Genomic DNA, 22,194 nt, shown 5'->3' with positions numbered 1-22,194 from the left:
CACTTGGATAAAACAGCAGCATGTGACCACGCAACTACAGTCCAATATCCCTTGGCTTTGGTCAGATGCCCTTCTTCGTCTATGGTTTTCAAGATGAGACCATTTCCTCCAGAGACTTGAACTTAACTAGTTGTTGTTACAGCCTTTATGAAAGGTGGTAACTAGCGGTTATAAAAGCTATTCCGTCTCCATCAGACAACCACCTTAAATCCGAGGCTGAGACTGCTACTCACTTAGAAAGTAAACTGTATGAACCACTGACAGACTAGAGATCTTACAACCTCCATCGGAGAGAAAAAACGGAGTGGACAGAAAACACTCATCTCATCTCTTCTCCAGGAAGCTTGGAGGAGACCTGAAGACATCTGGCATCCCTTTCACGGACTGTTAGCTGTCTTCCCGTGTTCAGGAGGCTGTAATCTCATCCCCTTGGATGGTCCCCCAGAACCACTTATCATTTTCCAAAGCATCCATATCAAGACTGAATCCAGCTGCTGGTACTCTTCCTGCCTTTTATCTCCTTCCAGAAAGGGCTTCCGAGAATACCTCTAAAATCAACATGAGCTTCAGACCATGGTTCTCTCTGACAACTGGTCACGGGATGACGATAAAACTCTCAACCAGCAGGTCTCTCTCAGGTTCCAAAGCAACACGCTGAACAGAAACATGCAGAAAAAGCCGGCTGAGAACTACACCAAAGGCCGAGCTTCCTCCCAGAGGCCCCGAGTGGAGCGACTATGGCTCAATGAATGGCTCTGGGTACGCTCTCAGGACTGCCCATTCCAACAGCCTTGGATTTCATGCTCATCAGTCTTAGATCTTCAAAGAGAAATGATTTTCACTGGCACAATATATAGAGACCCAGAAAGATTAAAAAAAAAAAAAAAAAAGAAGGAAAAAGCAACCCTTCAACATAGCAATTTTCAGATTATAGCTTTTGGCTTGAAATGCAGATTACTTGAATAATATTTGGTTTGCAGAGAGCCTTAAAAAATCAGTGGGTTTTTTTTTTGGAGGGAGTCTCTTTTCTGTGACTGATAGAACCTCTTAGTTATTTTATCTTTTTTTAAAAAAGGTAGTTTCCTTCTTAAATCTATCTTCCAAATCTATCAACTATGTTCTGACAGCTAAATCAGAACTAACTGGACAATAACCTCATACAACAGACTGGACCGTGAGATGAATTAGTTATATACAACCAATCTGGCCGGGCGGTGGTGGCGCACGCCTTTAATCCCAGCACTCGGGAGGCAGAGACAGGTGGATCTCTGTGAGTTCGAGACCAGCCTGGTCTAAAAGAGCTAGTTCCAGGACAGGCTCCAAAATCACAGAGAAACCCTGTCTCGAAAAACAAAAACAAAACAAAACAAAACAAAACAACCAATCTGGAACAAAGGTCTGATACTGTTTTGACTTTAACCTTTTTTATGACTCATCTTTTATATGTGTGTCTTGCTTGTGTGTATGTATGTATGTATGTGCTCCACGTGTGTGCTTGATGCCTGTAGTCATCACAGCTGGTCCCAGATACCCTGGAACTGACTGTGAGCCACTCTGCAGGTACTGGGAACCAAACCTGGGTCCTATGCTAGAGCAGCAAGTGCTCTTAACTGTGGAACCATCTCTCTAGTCCCCTATTTGTTCTGAAAGGCTTAAGGACTGAATCAGAACTGTTTAGTATCAAAGTAGCTGGATACCTTTGCTGGACAACAGGGCAACCTTAAAAAGCACAGCTGTGACCCCAGCGGTTGCAGAGCTGAGGCAGGAGGATGCCTAAGTTCTGGGTCAGTGCAGGCCACATAATGAAAATCTGTCTCAAAGAAATACTGAGGTGAACTATGATACATGCTAAGACACAGATGAACTCTGAACACACTAAGCAAAGTGAAGTGAGTCTGTCACAGAAGGACAGATGCTACCTGGCTCATCTTAAGGGAGAGCTGTTTACTGTGCAGAACATCTCAGTTGCAGGAGATGTATGGGAGTGAGGTATGTGATGCCATCTGCGCACTTAAGGATAGAAAACACTATTTTAACACACAATGGTTAATTCTTAAAAAGTTAAATATTCAAAAGAATCTTAAACTGTCTTGAAAAACAGCAATGATTTAAGAGATCAATCATGAAGCAGTTCTAACTCCCAGGCAAGAGGCTACTTTTTCAGAGAAAGCTCAGGATTTTCTAACTCCTTCCATTCCCTACCTTCAACCTATACCATAATGCCCTGGTTACTGGGGAAAAAATTCATTTCCTCTCCTGCCCCTCGCTGCTCTTTCTAAATCCCAATGGCTGTTCCAAGGATTCGCCATCTTTTCAAGTTCTCTAGCCGACCTACATCATTCCTTTGAATTTGAAACATCCCACAATTCCCCTGAAGCCAGCTTGGGGAAGGAAGACCCATCCTCAGCACTCTACATAGCGCCCTCTCCAAGCTCATTCCTCACTACTCTCCTGCTGCCACGAGCTCAAGCCCTGAAGTCCCCACCTCTACAGTGTGCCACACAGAGCCCCAGAAACTTTTCCTGCGTCTCCCCAGTATGATCAACAGTCATTTTTCTAAAGACTCCAGACAAACCTCAGAATGTTCAGACCACCCCAGGCAAGTTAATTGGGAATGGGACAAATGTCTGACCAGGCTGGGCACGAGGACGCAGCATAGGCCACAGCACTGCATGTGGTTTCTGGTTCCCTGACACACCCGCCTCGGAACACTTCAGATGAGCAGCTCTGTCACTCCACTCCAGTCAGCCCAGATCCTTTCCCTCTCTAGTCCCAGATCTCCAGCCCCCGTGCTGCTACTATTCTAGAGGCGTAAACAGGGAGAGAAAAGCATGCATGCTCTTGTTCACTAACATATTAAATGTAGGGCCGTTCAAGTAAGTCTGTCTTAACCCCTTCTTCTAAAGAGCTACCAGTTTGGACATCAAATTTGTAAATAAATATTAATTACAGATGTCCTGGAAGCTCAATGATGTAGTTTCCAAAACATTCTGGAATCAGAGGAGCTTGAAGGGTGACAATATTTCCTGAGAGTGTAGACTCTGGGAATGGGATTAATGACCTAAGAACTTTCTAGATCTGCTGTTGTCCAAGAAAGAATGTACAGAAAAAGCAGTAAGAATAGGATGGGTAAGAACAGGAAAAGAGAAAGGAAACAGGAAAAGGGGTGGGGGTCAATTACCTAGAGTTTTTGTCAACTGCCCAAATAAACTGGCCAAAGATGTTTGCCAATCTACTTAGATCTTTAACACGGGAATGACAATGCAGCTTTCTCCTGAGAAGAACACATTCCTCTCCTCCTGCCTTCCTTCTTACACCTGCGCACACATGGAAGCAGCTTGATGCCTGTTTGGGGAGCACTAAGAACTACCTGCAGCTTGAGGCAGGGCAAGTTTGCAGCCCACACCCTTTCCCATGCCCCTGTTGTCAGTTATCACCTGGGCTACACAGACTAGGGTTTTCCCAATCCTCCATTTCTGCCGCTTCTTCTCATATTCCTGGCCTCCCATGTATTCTGCAAAACCAGACTCCATTCATGGAAGGCTGCCCTTCTGATTTAAAGAGCATACTGACCACAACCAATCAGGTATTTTTGTGCTAAAAGAAACTTAACAATAGTTCCTTTATCCCAGCATGAGGTATATGCTGCTCTTTAGGAAGGATGGTGTATACCTGTAAAGCCAGCACTGGGGAAATGGGAGATGGGGAGGATGGGGTTCCACAAGGCCAATCTCAGCTACAGGGAGTTCATGGTAGCTTGACCTACATAAAATCCTATCTCAGAACAACAGCGACAACAACATCATCATCATCAAACAAAGCAAAACTCTTTTAGAATCACAGCAATTATTGCCAGTCTGGTTTAGCTTCTCTTAAGTATTTAGTAGACTTAAAATCCTATTCAAGAAAAACAACAGGAAAATAATCACTATACCACATGGTAGAGGAAATGCAGCCACAATTCAGAGGAACCTTGATGTTTAATCTGAAGAAGTCCTTATTGCATTTAACCTCAAGTCTTTATCGAAACCTTAGAATATACTGTTACATACAAAGACTTACAAGCTATTTTCCTAATGTGAAAACTGATTATGTTTTATATAGACATACATGCATAGGTGAGTATTAAGTATGATCTCAATTTACCATTTACATGACAGTCATTTTAATCATAGTTGTTATGTATAAATTCCAGGTTTAATTAACAAAAACTTAAGAGAATCATGCTTAATGTGGGAGGTAATAAATTGCAGTCTCTTATAAAAGCATTTAAAAAGCCATAAGCAGAAGGGAGGGGAGAGGAGGAGTAGGGCTGGCAAGATGGCTCAGAGGGTAAGAGAGTCCGTCACAAAGCCTGACAAAATTACCTGCCTGACTTCGGAGGAGAGAACCAGTGGCCACAAGCTGTTCTCTGAGCCCCACATGTGTGCTGTGGTGCACATACTTGAGCATGCACACATATAAAAACACATTTCAAGAGTGGAGGACGGTTAGAAGGCAGCTGTAGAAGAGAAAAAAAAAATAAGGGAAACAGATTTCACTTACAGTTAAGATTCCCAGAAGTGTGTGAGACAAAACTCTGCCTGCAGAGGACACCATCCCTGGGAGCCATGGTGGTTCTAAAAGGAATCATGAAGACAGAAGATTTCAACATCAAAGAAAGGGAACTTCCGGAATGCCGGTCACTTGTTCTCCCAATCTCAAGCAATTTAAAAAGTTGAGCATCTATGTAGATGTGATAATCCAATTTCCAAAGTTCTACCACACTTAAACGGCCATCACCTTCACAGTTCTGCAAATGCTTTCTTTCTAAACACAGCTCTCTTCAAACCCCAACACCTGAGGGCTCTGGATCGCTCCAGTTCCCTCCTGCCAGGAAGGCAGCTGCTCTTCCTTCACCCTCATGCTACACATCAGCCTCATTTCTCCAGCCCTGCACCGAACTGTGCGCCCCCTGCCCCGTCCCGGCCCTCATGGTGGCACCTCTCTGGGGAGAGGTTTCAACCTGGATCTTGGCTGTTCAATTTCAACTCCTTAGGAATCTCCCCCTGAATGTTCACAACCAAATCAGCTCCCCCTTTCCCTCAAAGCCTGCTTTCCTTCCCAATTCTGACATGCTTGGTCTCTCTCTTCCTTGTCATTGGCTCATCATTCTGAGGCCGCCATTCTTCCACTCACCCTACTTCTCCCCCACTCCCCCACCTCAGCTAAACCTCTCTTCCAGCACCGGGGAGGTCTCTCTCAGTCAGTTAACCTTCACCACTACAACCAGCTTCTTCTTCGATACCCTGAGGGTGGCGGAGGGGGAGGAGTGTTTTCCCTTTTCAAACGTTAGCACCACTCCTCCTTTTTAGAACAGACAGGACAGTGTGTAGGTTTCACAATCTGTTCCCAGATTCTTCGACATTCCCTCTTGAAAATGTGAAACTTAGATGCCCTGCTCTTGGATGTGGGCTGAACTTACAGCTTGTTTCTAAGGAATAGAACGTGGAGAGAGTGACCACGGACGGCTTCCAACAGGAAGATGAAAAGGCACTGAAGCATCTGCCCTGTTTCACTGGATCTCTCCATCAGGGGACGCTCATCTCTGTGGAGAAACTCACGCCTCCACAAGCCACCAGCACCAGGGAATGCACCACCCTGCAAGAGGACCCTCCAGCCTATCCAGCAGGAGGATGGGAACCTAACATTTTTGACTGAATACTAGAAGAGATCCCAGTCCCGAACCCAACCAACCCCATCCCACCCCCCAACACACTGCTAGAGAAAATTAGTGTTTACTGTTAACTCCAACCTCTGAATTTGAGGGTGATTTGTCACCTTGCCAGAAGACTCTCTGATGTCAAGGAAACCAAACCTCAAGTGTTTCTTTGGGCCTCACCTCAAAGTCATCTTTGCATAGAGACACCATTTTAGTGTAGGGTGTTTCTATCCCTGGCAAGATGAGGTCAGTTTAACCTATGTCAGGAGCACAAGCACACCAAACTAACTTTCTGCACGCTCCTGTGGGAGGGGAGGATAAAACAAGGTCTCACTACATAGCCCTGGATCTGGAACTTGCTGTGCAGTCCAAGTTAGCTCCGAACTCAAGAGATCCACCTGCTCCTGCCCCTTGAGTGTGGGTTTGAGGGTGTTGACACTAGACCCAGCAATGCCTTCTTTTGGGCTCCACTTAAGGTTTCCTCCCGTGAGAACTTTCACATGTATATAAATGTCGTTTTCAAGACTATGTTCCAGTTATTCAAGGTAGAAGCTGTGACTTATGCTACTTTATTATTCACAGTGCTCTGGCAACTGAACCTCGGGTCTCCCACACACTGAGTAACTGAACTGTACCCCCAGCCCCTGCTACTGTGTATTATCCAGGTTGATGAACACACACAACTTTTAGAGGAGTAATTTTGCGGTGTTTTTCCTTAAAAAAGAAGTTTGAAGATCTGGTTTTTCCTTAAAAAAGAAGTTTGAAGATCTGAAAACAATGTACATATGCACTAAAGTTTGCATGATTTCATCAGATAACTTGGCAGGACTTATTACCCCCCAAATCCAGATGGTTTATGAATAAGCAATTCCAATTCTAACTGCTCGGAAGTGGGAAAATTAAAAGTAACATGCATACATCAACAGAGGCAAAGTTAAATTAAATTAGGGCATGGCAGACTACCCTGGATCCATTTACAAAATAAAATGGGTCAACATGTACTGACCTGCTTGACAGAATAGTAAGTGGAAAAAATGCAAGTTTCATAATAAGAAATGTGTAAAATCCATTAGAGGAAAACCTTAAAACATTCCAGAGAAGACACAAAAGAAGACTTAACCAAATAAGAGCTCTTATTTTCTGACAAAACAATCTAATATAAAATGTCAGTTCACTTACGTAAATATATAAAATAACTGTAACTTTTACAAATACACCAAGTTTTTAAGTGGGTGACTGAAAGAGAATTTCATATTGAAAACAAAACACTCAGGTACTAGAGGGAGGATGGTATATTCTTCCAGGTGGTATAGTCCACCATAAAACCTCCATAACGGAAAGTGTGATGCACACAGACACGACAGACCAAGGACTTCCCATATGTCAAAAACAGCCTCAAGGAGACATGCAGCTTCATGCAAACTAAGGGAGACATGAACATTACCTGATTAAAACGCACTTTTAAAGAAATGGTGTTAAAAAGACTGCACAGCCATTTGGAGATAAATAAAACCAGATCCCACCTCCAAATGAATCAGGGTCTAAAGGAGCAACAGTGAAGCCATGCAGCTACTATTAGAGAGAACAGGCGTGTTCTTTACCCTGGGAGCAGGCTGCTTCACCAAGACGCAGAGGAAGCGAGGATGAAGACTCCGCAGACTGACTGTAGCTATTTTTTTAATTTGAGAAGCTAGTGTTGTGACTCACACCTGTAATCCTAGTACTTGGAAGACTGAAGCACTTCTTAGGAGAAGATCAATTAATATTTTTTTTAAAGATTTTACTTTAAAATTACAAGATGCCATCAAAAGAATAATTGAGTCGGACGGTGAACATCAATCAATGAGCCATAAAGTTTAGTAGCAAAAGAAACAGAAACAGGTCAGCAAGACAGCTCAGTGAGTTATGGCATTTGCCGCTGCCAAGCCTGACGACCACTCCTATAAACTGTCCTCTGGCCTCCATACAAGCCTGTGCATGCATAAGTTCCCCTCCCAAATAAACAATGTTTTTAAATAAATAAGACTAGAAAAAAATTACACTTATAAATAATAGAATAGTAAAAGTCTAAGAAAGATTATTCCATGAACTTTTTTGGGGGGAATGGTGGAATAAATGACTAAAACGAGCTGGTGGTGGCACACACCTTTAATCCCAGTGCTTAGGAAGCAGAGGCAGGCGGATCTCTGCGGGTTTGAGGCCAGCCTGGTCCACAGTTTGAGTCTCAAGACAGCCAGAACTACACAGAGACCCTGCCTTGAAAAACCTTTAAATAAAGGGGGGGTGGGGGATGGCCATAACCGGTTATCAAAGTCGGCCTTATCAGGAGTGATGCTATGAGCCTCCAGCGTGATAGTGAGGACATAATGTCCCCTAAGTGACATGTCTACCAAAGCACAGAACTTGAGTGTCAAAGGAGAAAACATCAAACAAACCAACTAAAGACCTTCACCAATGACTGGCTAGTATTATTTAAACATGGCAATCCATCCAAATATACAAGCATAAGAGGATAGGGCAGAGGCGTCTAACCCAAAGGGTGCTCCAAAAAGCATATGCAAGCAATATTATAAACCTCCCATATTAAAGTTTATTTAATTGTGGAATTACCCTACTCTGGGGATCATATGCTTACCTTGGAGATACAGAATGTGAAATAAAAAGCCCAGTGCTAAGGTGTGGGACACCTCCTCTCAAATTTGTGGTTGGAGATGTTCTGGAAACACCCAAAACAATATAGACTAATATCATTGTTCTTGGTTGCCTGACAGAACTTGATGGTCAGGCCAGCTGTTGAAGAGCTGTGAAAACTACATTCACTGGTCACAGGACATGGAGAAAGCAAGTCAGTACTGACCAGGAAGCTTTCGACCTCTAATGCTAATTGCTAGGTACCAGGATGCTGCGCAGACTGCCAGGGGAAAAGTCACCAACAGTCTTACCCATGTAAGACTGTACTTGTTCTCTGAACTGCAAATAACAATGGGACCACAAGACATGCCTATGGATTCAACAGTGGCACAAATATTAGGGACTACTTTCTGGTTGGATTCCCAGCCTCCGTGCCTCTCTCTCATCTCTTTAGGGCAAAACAATAGCATCCTGCCAACCTCGAAAGGCCAACAGTGTGCTAAGCAACAGAGAAATGCCTCTGCACTCAAGTTTATGGGCTTTTCAGAACCAGCTTCAACCCCAGCTTTTCTCCAGCTTTTACCAAAGCTCTCCTTTCAGACTGTTCCGACTAGCTTCCTTCTGCCCAGCTGCCGGGTTCTCCTACTGAGAACTGCAAAAAACTATTCTCCTACCCCAAACAAAGCTGAGTTGGCAACAGCAAAATTCTCATAAATTTATGTAACACTGGTCTCTCACCCCATTAAATAGAAATGAGGAGAACCCCTCAAAATCCCAGTATGAATATTATTGGAAGGACCTTTCTGCCAGATTTAAAATTTGGAAGATGTGTACCCACTTCAGTTAGATGAGATGCCAAACACTAGGTTTGGTGGCACAGATGAGGCCCTGGTTCAATGGAAACTGTACCAAAGTAAAACAAATCGTATCCCAGACCTAGGAGGTATCTTACTCAGTATTCAGTTCCAAAGAGGTCAAACATCAATCCACACCTGACAACTATGTGAGTCTAAGTCAAAACTACTAAAACTCCAATGCTAGTCTCACATTGCTTGTATTCCATTTCCAAGTCTCCCGAGTTTTTGGTAGAAGGAGAAATATTCCTTACCTGTAGCCAATTGTGCTTAACCAGCTACGCCACTGGAAGAAGTCAGCTATGTGCTAGGACTAACAGAACTGAAGTCCCTCAGCTCTGAAGGCCACTGCAGCCAGACTACTCTCATCCTTGACAGCTGCATTTAACACAAGTTTGACTGTCATGTTCTTCACACCAAATACAGTCTAAGCAATTAAAAAAACAAAAACTGCTTGAACCCAAACGTTTACTTTTATTCAGCAAATTCTTCATTAAAAAGAATCCTAGTATTTGTTACTTAAAAAGACTTAAATCCTAGCAGAATGTCTTCAAATATACTTCTGAATTCTACTTGAATGTCTCCTAAAGAACAAAGTATACATTTTACACGCACTTTCCATCCAACAAGGATTAGCCTATATAAACAAATTAAAACTTCAGAAACACTTCCTATTCATTACTATGCATCAGCATGAATGTTTACAGACTACAACAATGTCAACATTAGAGTCAAAGCTGTCTTTAGTTTTAGAGGGCCCTCAGTTTGGGGGTGGGGGTCATGTGGGACCTTCCATTTATCTGCAGTCCTAGAAAGAGCAAATGGGAAAGGCAGATAGATAGAACCCACATAGAATATATATATGCATATATATAATATATATAAATTTGAGAAATTGAGTAAGAAAAGAGGGAGAGACAGAATGAGGGGGAATAAAGGCCAAAATTGGGTATGCAGAGCCACAGTATACCAGCATCCCACAAAACATTCAAGACACATTCCATACACATTCAAAGATTTTTTGTTTGTTTTCTTTTGAGACAGAAAGCTAGGCTCCATACTGAAGACTTGGAGGAATATCAATGAAAGGTAACTCAAAAGTTCACAACCCCAAATACTGGGGGTTGGGAGTAACGTCCCTGAGCCCACAGGTTCCTGGAGGATAACCTCCCCCAAGCTCAGAGCTCTGACTCCAGAAGGGCGCCACGGTATGTTAGCAAGTGTTACATAAGCCCACACAATTACAGGTCTGCCCTCGCAACCAGGAGACACCCTCCAACAACAACAAAATGCAGGGAATACAGAGGCATTTCCAGTCAACTCTTGGGGTGCTGCTGCGGCTGTCCTCAAGAATGCAGCGTGGCTTTCTGGGTTAACAGTCTGGGATCACTTGGACAGAGCACATGCCTAGGTTACCATGCCATCACCATGTCCCCAACATAGAAATGTCATCGGGACACTGGAGACCAAGGCTGCTATCTGGAACCCCGAATAATCTTTTTGGGTTTTGTGGTGCCGGGGGCTGAACCCAAGGCCGACACTATGCACAAGCTCTCCTACTGAGCAGCACCCCCAGCCCTGACCTTGTATTTAATATGAAATGACTAACTAGGACACTGGTTCATTAAAGCAAAGAAGTCCTCATTGCACACGGCTCATTAGAGAGTTACAAAGAAGGGTGGCTATGAGCAGAGCCCTTGGTTTCTCTTCCAGAATTAAATTAGCAGCAGGAAAAATCTCAACTTGGAACTCCCTAAAAGTGGGAGCAAGGAGGGCTCTGGGCATACTTTCCCACGAAAATAAAAGGAAGATATAAGCACATGCACAGTTATGTTCTACAAAGCAAAAGCATAACCTAGAAGGTTCAGAGATGAAATCCAAAAAAGGGCTATGAACGATCTTTAAACATGTTTTACTTCTTCCCATCAAACATTAGCATTTTCAGACAAGAAATGCTTCAGACAGAGTTTACATACAGCGTAAGTTTTGGAAAAGGTTAAAGAAAAGCAAAGGCAAAGTAACATAACTAACTCTAGGACTAAGGTGATTGATTAAGCCTTCTCACCACAACTTAAGCAACCCTGATGGGTAGCACCCAGAGCTTTTAAAACATGGACAGCCTGTGCAGCACAGCAGATGGGTGCCACTGTACAGCAGCAGCACAAACAGCTGCCAGTGGCCTTGACCACAGACAGATAAGCAGTTTGGTGTAGTTGTGATTTCTTACTGGCAAGAATTCCCCTGAAAATAGGACACAAGCTCTCAAGGTCACAGGCCATGCACAACTTGTGCAAAAGGAAAGACCTGAAATAGCTTTTAAAAAAATGAGTGTACAAGAAGTAACAGAAACGCTAAGCTAGTTCTCAGAAACTCCCTCAGTAGTTCAAACACCATCACTGAAAGGCTGTCTGACTTTAGAAGCTACCGCCTCCTGGGAGCAAAAAAGGTAGCAGAAATCTTCTGAATCCTGGTAGGCGATCTTTCCCAGATGCAGGATCCTACTTCAACGGCCAGAATTCTGCAAACAGCACAGAATGTAGAGGGTGCCCTTGGGACTCACCTCAACTCCAGGAGAGAAGGGGCCAAAGAGATGCAGGTTCAAGAAAGAAGTAGAGAAAAATTATAGAGCCATCACACTTCTCTTGTAACATAGCCTGTATTACATAGTGTAAAATTGTGAAAAACTACAAAATTCAAAGAACTAAATTAGGAATGTGAATAAAATTTAATTAAGTGTTCTCACCACAGCAATAATGAGTTTAGTAAACTCATTTAAGGAATTCTGTTTTCTCTCACCTTGGTCCCTACATCAAGACCCCTCTTCTCTCCATTACCAGCCATGTGCAATAACCACACACCCTGAGAGTCTGCGGGTACCAGTGTACAAATGGGTTCTATTTAGCAACCGAGGGCCAGCAAGCCCTTTGTCCATCCCAACTCTCCCCAAGGAACAGAGGGGGAAGAGAGAGCTTTTCCTAGGGCCCTGGAGCTAACGGGAACAGCAGCAAGCAGAGTAATCAAGTAGCCACAAATCACTGTCAGAAGGATGGTCAGTACATCTCAATGTTGATGCTAAGATCAGCAGCCACACAGGAAGAGAACTGACAGGAACAGGAAGTGTGTGTGGAGGGAGGAAGAGCCACACAGCAGCCTTGGCAAACCAGCACTCATCCTCAGGCGCTGAGCAGCACGCCTAGCCAGGACAGAACCAGTTCTCACAGGTTAAACGGACTAAAAGAAAAGGGACAGATGCTCCCAAACAGTTCTTTACAACTGTCCTTAACATTTTAACTCTAGATTATAGGAGGATTTGTTGTTGCTGGTGTGTGTGTGTGTGTGTGCGTGTGCGTGTGCGTGTGTGTGTGATGTACACAGGTACATGTGTATGTCTAAGTACACAGTACATATAGGCATGTTCCTAGGCCAGAGGTCTGTCTTGGGTGTCCTTGCTGAGATACCAACACCTTGTTTTTCTTCTTTTTGAGAGATAGATCTCTCAAGATCTGAGTCTCACTGGGATCGACCCCAGGGCTAAGATGAGGAACGTGTTCCTTGATGCCTTCCACATGGGTTGGGGTGAAAGCCTCATGCTGGGCACTCTAGCAGCTGAGTCATTCCTTCCAGCCCCCAAGTTTCTCAGAACTCTTGAGTAGTGGTTCTCAACCTTCCTAAATGTTGTGACCCTTTAATACAGTTCCTTATATGTTGTGGTGACCCAACCATAAAATTACTTTCATTGTTATTTCATAACTGTATTTTTGTTACTGTTAATGAATAAAGTAAGTATCTTGTATTTTCTGAGGAAACCCCTGTGTTGTGTGATCTTTTACTCTTTTCAGTTTTTGAGGGGCCCACCATCCAGTTCCCACATAAATCCCACACAGAGGCTTATTCTTAGTTAGGAATGCCCGGCCTAAGCTTAGCTTGTTTCTTGCCAGCTTTCCTTAACCTAAATTAACCCAGCTACCTTTGGCCGCTAGGCTTTTTCCTTTCTGACTTCTGTATATCTTTCCTTACTTTGTGGTTGGTCAGGTAGCTGACCTCTGATATCCTCCTCCCTCTTGTTCTCTTGCTGCTCGCTTTCTCCTATTTATTCTCTCTGCCTGCCAGCCCCACCTATCCTTGCTCCTGCCTCGCTATTGGCCGTTCATCGCTTTATTAGATCATCAGGTGTTTTAGACAAAAAATCACAGCTTATGGTTAAACAAATGCCACATAAACAAAAGTCACACACCTGAAAATAATATTCCTGAATACTCCTGTGAAGGTTCATCTGACCTCCCCAAAGGGGCTGAGACCTCCAGGTGGGGAACTGCTGCTCTAGGGTAAAAGGAGAAAAAACACTCAGGGAAGGATTCGGAGGGAATCCTAGAGCAGACCACTGACCCTCTGGGTCTCAGCCTGCCAGCCCCAGTATTTAAAACTGTGTCACAGATTTCCCTGTGAAGAGCTGTGTGTAGTGGCCCAGGAAGACCTGCAGCTGCGCTTGAAGGTGGCGTGGACTACAGAAGTGAGTATATAAGGGACTCCTGGCTCCAGCGTGAGACTCCGTCTCAAAAGAAAACAGGATCTAAAGAATCAATTGCCAAGAACATGTCCAGGTACCTGAGTCAATAAACAACTCCATCCCCTTCATCAAACACAAGAAAAAGACTGAAGATCTCAGCAACACGTCTTTTCAAAAGCAGATTCAAACCTAGAGCTCCATCTGTAAAAGCCTAAGTCATGTGTGTACTAAATCGGCTCCCAGAGTGTATGTTTCAGTGTTTCCTAAGAGCAGTTATAAAACACAGGGCTTCGGGGGCTGGAGAGATGGCTCAGCGGCTAAGAGCACTGACTGTTCTTCCAGAGGTCCTGAGTTCAGTTCCCAGCAACCACGTGGTGGCTCACAACCACCTATGATGAGATCTGATAACCTCTTCTGGCCTACAGGCAGGATACTGTATAAATAAATAAATAAATAAATCTTTGAAAAAAAGAAAAAAAAATGCAGGACTTCAAGAGAACGCTAAACTGTGCGCCGAGGAGCCAGTTTGGAGGCGGGCGGCAGTCCGCTGTGGCCCACACGAATCCATCACACACACTCTGGAGGAAGCGACATGCCTGCCTTTGAAACCTATTCAAACATGTGAACAATTATTAAAGCCATCTAAAAACGGAAGCACTAGTTTCAAGCAGAACTCTGCAGACTCTGACGTGAGTTAAGTAGCAGTATGTGGTGGCAGTCACAGAAAATAAGGCTCGCAATCATTTTCTAACAGAAAACTGTGTGCTGCTATAATTGGTTTTGTTAATTAGTCTTCAAAATGTTCTAAGATCTTAGAAGATCTCATCGTCACCAGTCCCTCCTCCTCACAGGTCCCGTTTGATTTCCCTCTCAGGTAAGATTTTAAATATTTCCCTTGGGAATGGCTTTTCTTTCCAACAAATTCCTTCATGTTAGAATACGCTGTGAAATCTCAACTCAGCTCATTTCCGACCCTGAATCACCTGATCGTAATTTAGAGTGCCTCCAGGAGCCTAGCCCTTAGAGGCCATATTGGAGTGCCCCACAGCACCCCAAGAACATGCTGTCTGCTTTTAAGATGAATCTGCTGTCCCCGACCCCTGGCAACCAGATCTCAGCCCCACAGGCCTCTCCTTTAGAAGCCTCAGAGCTGTTACTGGGCCCAGTCTGTGAACTACATATCCTGCACATACAACATGGGGCATCTCCTTCCTACACACACTCTTCCCTAAGTCAGCTGTTCTCAGAGGACTTCTGGATTATTGCTCTCACGGTCTAGTACAGACCCAAAGCAATGTAATTAAGCTGGAAAAACATCTGTGCGTCACAGCCCTTCCTTCAGTGAGCTCCAACACTGCTGCAACCACCACTCTGCAGCTCTATCTTAAAAGTCAGCTTGCAGGGCGGGAGGTGGCTCTGTGGTTAAGAGGACTTCCTGCTTTTCCAGAGGATGGAGATCCAATTCCCAGCACCCACAAGGCAGCTCACAACCATCTGTAACTCCAGTTGCACGGGACCCTCTGGCTTCCGACACCCTCCTCTGGCTTCCAACACCCTCTTCTGGCTTCCTCAGGAACTGCATGTACATGGCACATTGACACACGTGCAGGAAAAATATCCATACGCATAAACAAAAGAGGAAATTGGTTAGTATTTAATACATTGAAGTTAAATCAGCAGCTTACAATTTTGTTCTTTACCATCAGAAATATTTTAATAAACAGGACCTGATCACCCTTAGCTGTCCTGTAACTCACTTTTGGAGCCGGCAGGTTTTGAACTCAGTGATCTGCCTGTTTTTGTCTCCCAAGTTCTAGGATTAAAGGCCTGGGCCACTACACCTGACTTCAATATATCTTTATTAAGAACTCCCTGACTACTCAGGAATATATATCCGAGTTAGAATAGGTTCAAGGTTTTCTGAAAACATGGACTGCTCAAGAAACTTGTAAAAAAAATTATAATCATTACCATATAGTAATTTTTTAAATGTCATGAAGGAGAAATCAAGCAAAGGTCAGGTTTGCAATGTAAGCGGGTATGTAGAGGGTGGTGCATGCATGCGTGCAGGCGTGGAGTCACAAAGAGCGGAAAACGATACCTAATTTAATGTGAGGTCCTCTGAGAATCTTGACCAGCAATCATGGGAAATCTAAGTGTACATTACTGAGCCTACCATACGCCTGCCTAGTCAGGAGGCATGTGAAGCCAAAGCTATGCGTTCTAACAAGCCCTCTGTGGTTTGATAACCATGGGTCCAATGTAACCAACTCCATAAAGCAAAGAACCAAAGCCAATCATTTTGTCATTAACATTTTCTGTTTGCTTTTGAGAGTCTCACCATGTAGGTTAGCCTTGAACGAGTGATCCTCTGCCAGGATGGTCACTGGAAACACACCCAGCTTCCTTAAATTCTTATAGGAAGGTAGTACCCACGGTCACTCACTATGAACACCTTTCAGTAAGCTCAAAGTGCTTCTTTAACATTATACCTGAATCCAACCAGTACTACGGGTTGTCATAGGCAAATGCATCTTGAGGTGTTTGTACTGTCAATCTAACAGTATCTCCAGATACTTAGACCCAGCAAATATAAACTGTTGGTACTAAGCAACTATAATGGATACCTAAAAAGCAGCCTACACATGGTTGACCTCTAATGTGTCAAGCAAGACAGGCTTCCTTTATTTGTTTAGTTCAGTTCACTTCTGTTGCTATCAGTAGTGTTTGGTTCTGTCTTATTAAGATTGTATTTTGGTTTTGTTTCTAAGGCAACAGCAGGAATTACTGGAACACTTGGTTGACAGTTTGAGGCGCTTGCATTTGTTTATGTATTATTATTTGTACTCTATCAAAAAATTCAGCCAGTTTGTGGTGGCACACACCTTTGATCCCAAAGGGATCCCTTCTTGGGAAGCAGAGGCAGGCCAGTCTGATCTATATAGCAAGCTCCAGGACACCCAGAGCTACCCAGTCAGACCCTGTCTAAATAAGAATAGAAAAAAAAAGGTAAAGAAAAGGAAAGAGGTTAATAGGGTTATTTAAAACCTAATCACAAAGAATAGACAGAATGTCTTGAGAAGGTTGCCTGCTCCCTCCCCAATTCACATTTCACCTTGGAGTGTTCTCTATGACTTTTGATTTTGAGTGACAGGTTAGTATTCCCAACTGTTGTACGTAGTCTATAGAAAAACTCGTTTTCACTGTGGGACATACAGTGCCAACAGCAGGAGCTCTAGAAGAAGCCATAGAATAATGCAAACCTAGAACACAGGTACACATCACAGCGACAAGTAGGCTCGTGTGACGCACAAGATGGCGGAGTCTATGCAGCACCTTTCTGCAAACACTACCATGCATGTCATCTCATCATCAACCGCACCAGCACAGAGTCTGAGCACTGAAGAAAACTGCGCGTCCTCCACGCTCTTATTCTAAACATGTCGGCAACGTCCTATATAGTTTTCATCCATTCCCTAGTAGCTTCCTACACCAATAAAAACTACGTCTACCTTAAACATCCTCTTGGAGAAGCTTAACTCGGGTGTTATGATGAGACCGAACAGTTATGGAACAGAGAGTCCACTCCCGTTCTTATGCTGAAGCTGTTTTCTCAACATCACACACGCTTGGGGTTGTACTTCTGGTCTTCTTTTTAAAATTACTAACAAATATAATTTCTTATTCCATGAATCAATTTACCTAATTTATGCTCTTCAACGCACGGATTTTATTTTCTTTACCAGAAGTACAGGGACGGTCAGAACACAACTGAAATACACCCTTCCTTTCCTCTGTGTGGACATATTCTTCCCAGCCCCCTTCTGACCCGTACACCGCATCTTGCAACTATTTTTAATCTGTCATCAAATAAGGGTGACAGCTCCTGCTCCGATTCTTACAGGCGAGAAATCAAGGTGACACTTAACCAGAATGCCTTGGAAGAACCGTGACGTCGGAGTCCCTGTCTTCCGTGCTCCCTTTCACCCTTCAACACGGGCGCTAGGGCTGGGTGACGTGACTACTGACTTACTCAACAAATATTTGAGTGCTCCTAATGTCAAGCACAGTGATAAGCGCTGGAGACGAAACCGTCAGCAAGACAAATCATGCCCAGCCCTTCCAACACATTTAAAATAAAAAATAAATGGATTCAACTTGTGAGGCGTTCATTTGGTTCATGCACCAATCACTCCCATCTGTTTGTAAATAATTACTTGTCACTATAGCTATCCCCAACTTGTCCTCTCTGCTTCTGGAAGGGGGAGACCACATGAAGTAGGACAGCTTATGTAACAATACAGATGTTCTACAGATGAGGGCCTCACCCGGGTCAGATAAAACATCACCAGCAACTACCTATAATCTAGGAATGAGTGCCAATGCCCTAGAATTTTCTTTTAAAGGCACACTACCTTCGCCTAAATGTCAGACTCCAAGGGAAGCAAAGCCTCCACGCTGTCCCGTACTGTTGCCACTAGTGGCTATCTACATTTGGATCAACTCGAAGTTCAGTTCCTGCGTCACACAAGCCACATTGAGGATGTAAGTCACTTGAGGGCCTCAATCAGGTAACAGGCTAGAGATCGCAGCTTTGGAAACTGCTTCGTCATCTCCGAAAGCCGTGCAGGGCGGAGGGGCTCACACACATCTCTGTATACTAAATCTGAAAATGACAGTATAATGAGATCTGAAGAAGCATCTATGTCCTACCACAGCACAGAAAGCGTATCCATTGGTAATGGGTGCCGTTTTTCTCCCCAAAGAAGGGAAAGTGGCAATGGCAGCAAGCTGCTCTCCCAGTAAGTATAAGAAAAACCACTGTTCAAAGGACAAAAAAAAGAAAAAAGAAAAAAAACAGCAAAACTGGAAAACAAGTGAAAATCACTTTATGTCACTATCGTCTTCTCTAGTCCATTTACGGAACGTGTTAGTGACACTGTATTGTTGTTTTTCACAAGAGTGTATGCTGTTCTTCTGACAGCTCACAGCAAAGGTGGTAAGGATGCTTCAGGATGAAAGGGAGGGAGGGAGGCGATGCAAATATGAGAATTTAATGGCACCCAATGCAAAAGAAGTTATTGTTAATATGTGCCACGGACACACTGATTTTTAAAAACTCATTCGGTAACTTTGAAGAGAACCATGTTCTCATCCAGCACGTGACAAAGGATGAGCCCCGTCTGACAGAATGAGCCGAGGATGTGCACTCGCTGGAACATATCACATTTATTAAAAAAAAAAAAAAAAAAAAGTTGGGGTCTGGAGATGGCTCAGCAGTTAGGAGCACTGGCTGCTTTCCAGAGGCCCCGAGTTCCATTTTCAGCACCAGTACTGTGGCTCACAACTGTCTTTTACTATCGTCTGGGAACCGATGCCCTCTTCTGGTGTGCAGATGTACATGCAGATGAAACACCCAAATACGTAAATAAATCAACCCACTTTTAAGAAAAGGTTCTTGAAAAGACAACGGGAACTTCCTGAAGGAGGTAACCAAGAAACAAACAAGCCCTCTTAACAGAGCTACACAAAGACACCCTAAACCAGCGGTTCTCAACCAACACTTTCACAGGGGTTGCCTAAGGGATCAGAAAACACAAATATTTACATTATGATTCATAACGGTAGCAAAATTACGGTTATGAAGTAGCAACAAAAGTAATTTTATGATGGGGGTGACCACACCTGAGGAACTGCATTAAAGGGTTGAGAACCACTATGCCAGCGTGGTCTGACAAGGCTGGGGAAAGTGTCATTCATGGCGGTGGCACTGCATACAGAGAAGGAACACAACCAGAAACTACTTATCCCAAACCAGCCGGTTATGTCGCGTTGGCCTGGGTGGGTCCTCAAGCTCGGCTCACCAAACTGGGAAGAATGTCAACATTCACCTTGATACCCTGATCTCTGATATACTTACCCACGTACACCATTTCGGTGACAATCTTTAAGACACGGGAGACAACGATGACAATGCAAATGAGTCACCAGAGTATCAGAATCAGAACTCCGCGTTTAGGGAGACATTTCGGTTTACTGAGCTGTTATCTGCTTAGATATCAGCAAAGCCTATTTTCCCAACACGTACCGGAACCCCCACATCATCTCAATGTTCCCATCAAATTTATACAAACGAGGAACAAACAAACCAAGGAGACTTCGATAAAAAAAAAAAAAAAGCAAGGCTCTATACCCCAGAAAGTATGCGCTTCCTCCAAAACATTTCATGGCAGAACTTCACAGACACTGTACCCCAGAGGGGCACTTTTGGTCACATCCAAACCATGACCACCACGGCATCCTTATTCATGACCATGCGTGGAACACAGATGCATCTTCTGGACTCTTCTGCAGCTTACACATATGTTCAACAACAACAAACACGAAAACAATTGCAGGGATCCACCTGTTAACGTCTATTGCTAAGAGCCCCCCCCTTCCTCCACAGTGAACTGACTAGGTAGCATGAAGGCCTTAACGAATTTACCAAAAGGTTCTCCTCCCTTTCAAACAAGGGGACCTGTCATATAAAGGCTTCCACAGAAGAAATCCGCGTACACAAACTCCGGCCCTCGGTTCAGCCCGCACTGCTCTCAGGCTGTTCACAAAGGTCAAGCAGCCCCAAGTCATGGTTCCAAGTATGTGTTCTGGGATCTGCCCCCCTGGATACCAGTCAGGAGTCCTCACACCACCACCTCTGCCAGAAGCTCCTGGGCTTCCACTTCCCCAAATGTAAAACTGTTACTCCTCCAGGTTACGGCCATGTTTGCGCAGTCATCCTGTCTGGCACATAGAGGCCCCATTTAGTGATAGATAGACATGTTAACTATTGGGGCTATCTTTCACTCTTAGGTGCGTAAATATGGATGATTCAACAACTATCTAGTCTATCAGGCTGGCTACCTATCAATTTCATTCCTACTGCGTCACAGCTCCTGGAGAAGGAGGAGGTGAAGAAAATGGCCCTCGCTCCTAACTCTATTCGGATTTCAGGTCCCTCGCTAGGAAGAGTGGGTACTGGGAATAATTTTAAAGGTTTCCGGTTGATTATACCGTGCAGCCTGGATGAAGAGCCAGATGGAGAGACTTCCGTGTCCAGTGATAACACAGCTGTGAGGTCCGTTCGACTCCCTCAGCTGATCCTCCAGCCCCGGGGACAGCTGACTGGCAGGGATGCTGTGACGACGAACCCAAATCCCGCTGCTCCGGGGAGAAATAACTGCGACCAGCCCGGCAAGACCGTACCTCGGCGGAGTTCTCGGACAGGCCAGGGGGCTGCGACCCTTCCTGCGCCCTCCCCCGCGTCCGGGCCGCCAGCGCCCAGCCCCCTCGCGGCCGCGGCACGTGACTCGACACGCGCCAGCTGCACGCGGGCTCCATCAAAACAAAAACAGAGGAGGCGGGACGGGCGGGGGCGAGCGCGCGGGCGCGCGCGCTCGCCACCGCCGCCGCTCGTCCGCCACGACCGCGCGCCTCCGCCAGGCCGGGGGCGGGAGGGCAGAGGGCGCCACCCTGTTTACCGCCAGGCTCGGGTCCTGCGCCGGAAACGGTCTCCCGGGAGCGGGCGCGTGAGTGCGCACCCACCCGCGGCGGGGGCCTGCGTGGGCGGTGAGCGGCCTCGGCGGCTGCGTGTCACCCCCGTCACGACTTCTGCTACGCACTTCGCCCCCAGCCTCCAGCTCGCGCGCTGCTGCGGACCCCCCTCACGTGGCCGCCTCCTCCCTGACACGCCGTTCCGAGCGGACCCAGGCGCTCCGGAGCCTGTCCCCACCCCGCCTCGGACGTCACCCTCCTCGGACCACCCAACCCACACCTTCCGCCCCGGGCGCGCGCGGGAGGGGGTAGATGGCTCCAAGCTGTCAGAAGCCTACAGGGTGCCACATGACGAAGCTCGCCCTCGTCCTCGCCACTCACGCAGCAGCCTTGCTGCGAGCTCAAACAGACATATGGGGGGGAACGTCTTGATTTTCTCTATTGATTTTAAGCTCGTGTCCCCCCCCCAACATAAGTATTAGACTCAGCTCTACCTACGCAGTTGCTTTGCCTCTCCATGGTCTCCTACCAAATCCAAGCGACTTATCAAATCCAAATGCCCACCCCACACACCTGCTAGATAACCTGTCTTCTGGAAACCCGAAGTCCCACTCATCCAGCCTGGGGGGGGGGGAACCTATGCTGGGGGGGGGCCGAGGTGGAGGCGACACGATCATGGATAGTCACAAGAAGGGGGGGGGAATATGCACCCCTTGCCTCCCTACTCATCTCCAGAGCAAAAGAACGTATCCAGCTTCCCTCCGCCAAAATAATAGCCGGTCAAAGCGCCGCTTTAGGGGCTGCCTCTTCCCCCTGAGAACCAAGACGTCGCATCCCTCCCAATCGCACGCCCCCGGCTCTTACTTCTTGTTGACAGCAGAGGTGGGGGGCGTGGGAGCCATGCGTGAGTTGCCTCCAGGTTCGGGATGTTGGTCTCCGCTGAGTGAAGAGGTGGAATCTCGAAATGG

General features: G+C 45.3%; 1 long non-coding RNA gene across 3 annotated transcripts in view; it reads right to left on the bottom strand.

Moving 5' to 3' along the window:
• LOC126501217 (uncharacterized) overlaps positions 1-22,194 on the bottom strand; it is a 92,696-nt gene that overhangs the window by 67,908 nt on the left and 2,594 nt on the right. For all 3 annotated transcript variants that reach the window (XR_007591586.1, XR_007591584.1, XR_007591585.1), the window contains exon 3: positions 4,546-4,619. This is a non-coding gene — a long non-coding RNA (uncharacterized lncRNA). The remainder of the gene's footprint in view (positions 1-4,545; positions 4,620-22,194) is intronic.

This window comes from Alexandromys fortis, unplaced genomic scaffold (genome assembly GCF_014885135.2).
Source record: "Alexandromys fortis isolate MF-2015 unplaced genomic scaffold, M_Fortis_MF-2015_v1.1 scaffold_44, whole genome shotgun sequence".
NCBI lineage: Eukaryota > Metazoa > Chordata > Mammalia > Rodentia > Cricetidae > Alexandromys > Alexandromys fortis.
Note: the sequence above shows the minus strand (reverse complement) of the source record. Positions and strands in the feature narration are given on the sequence as shown.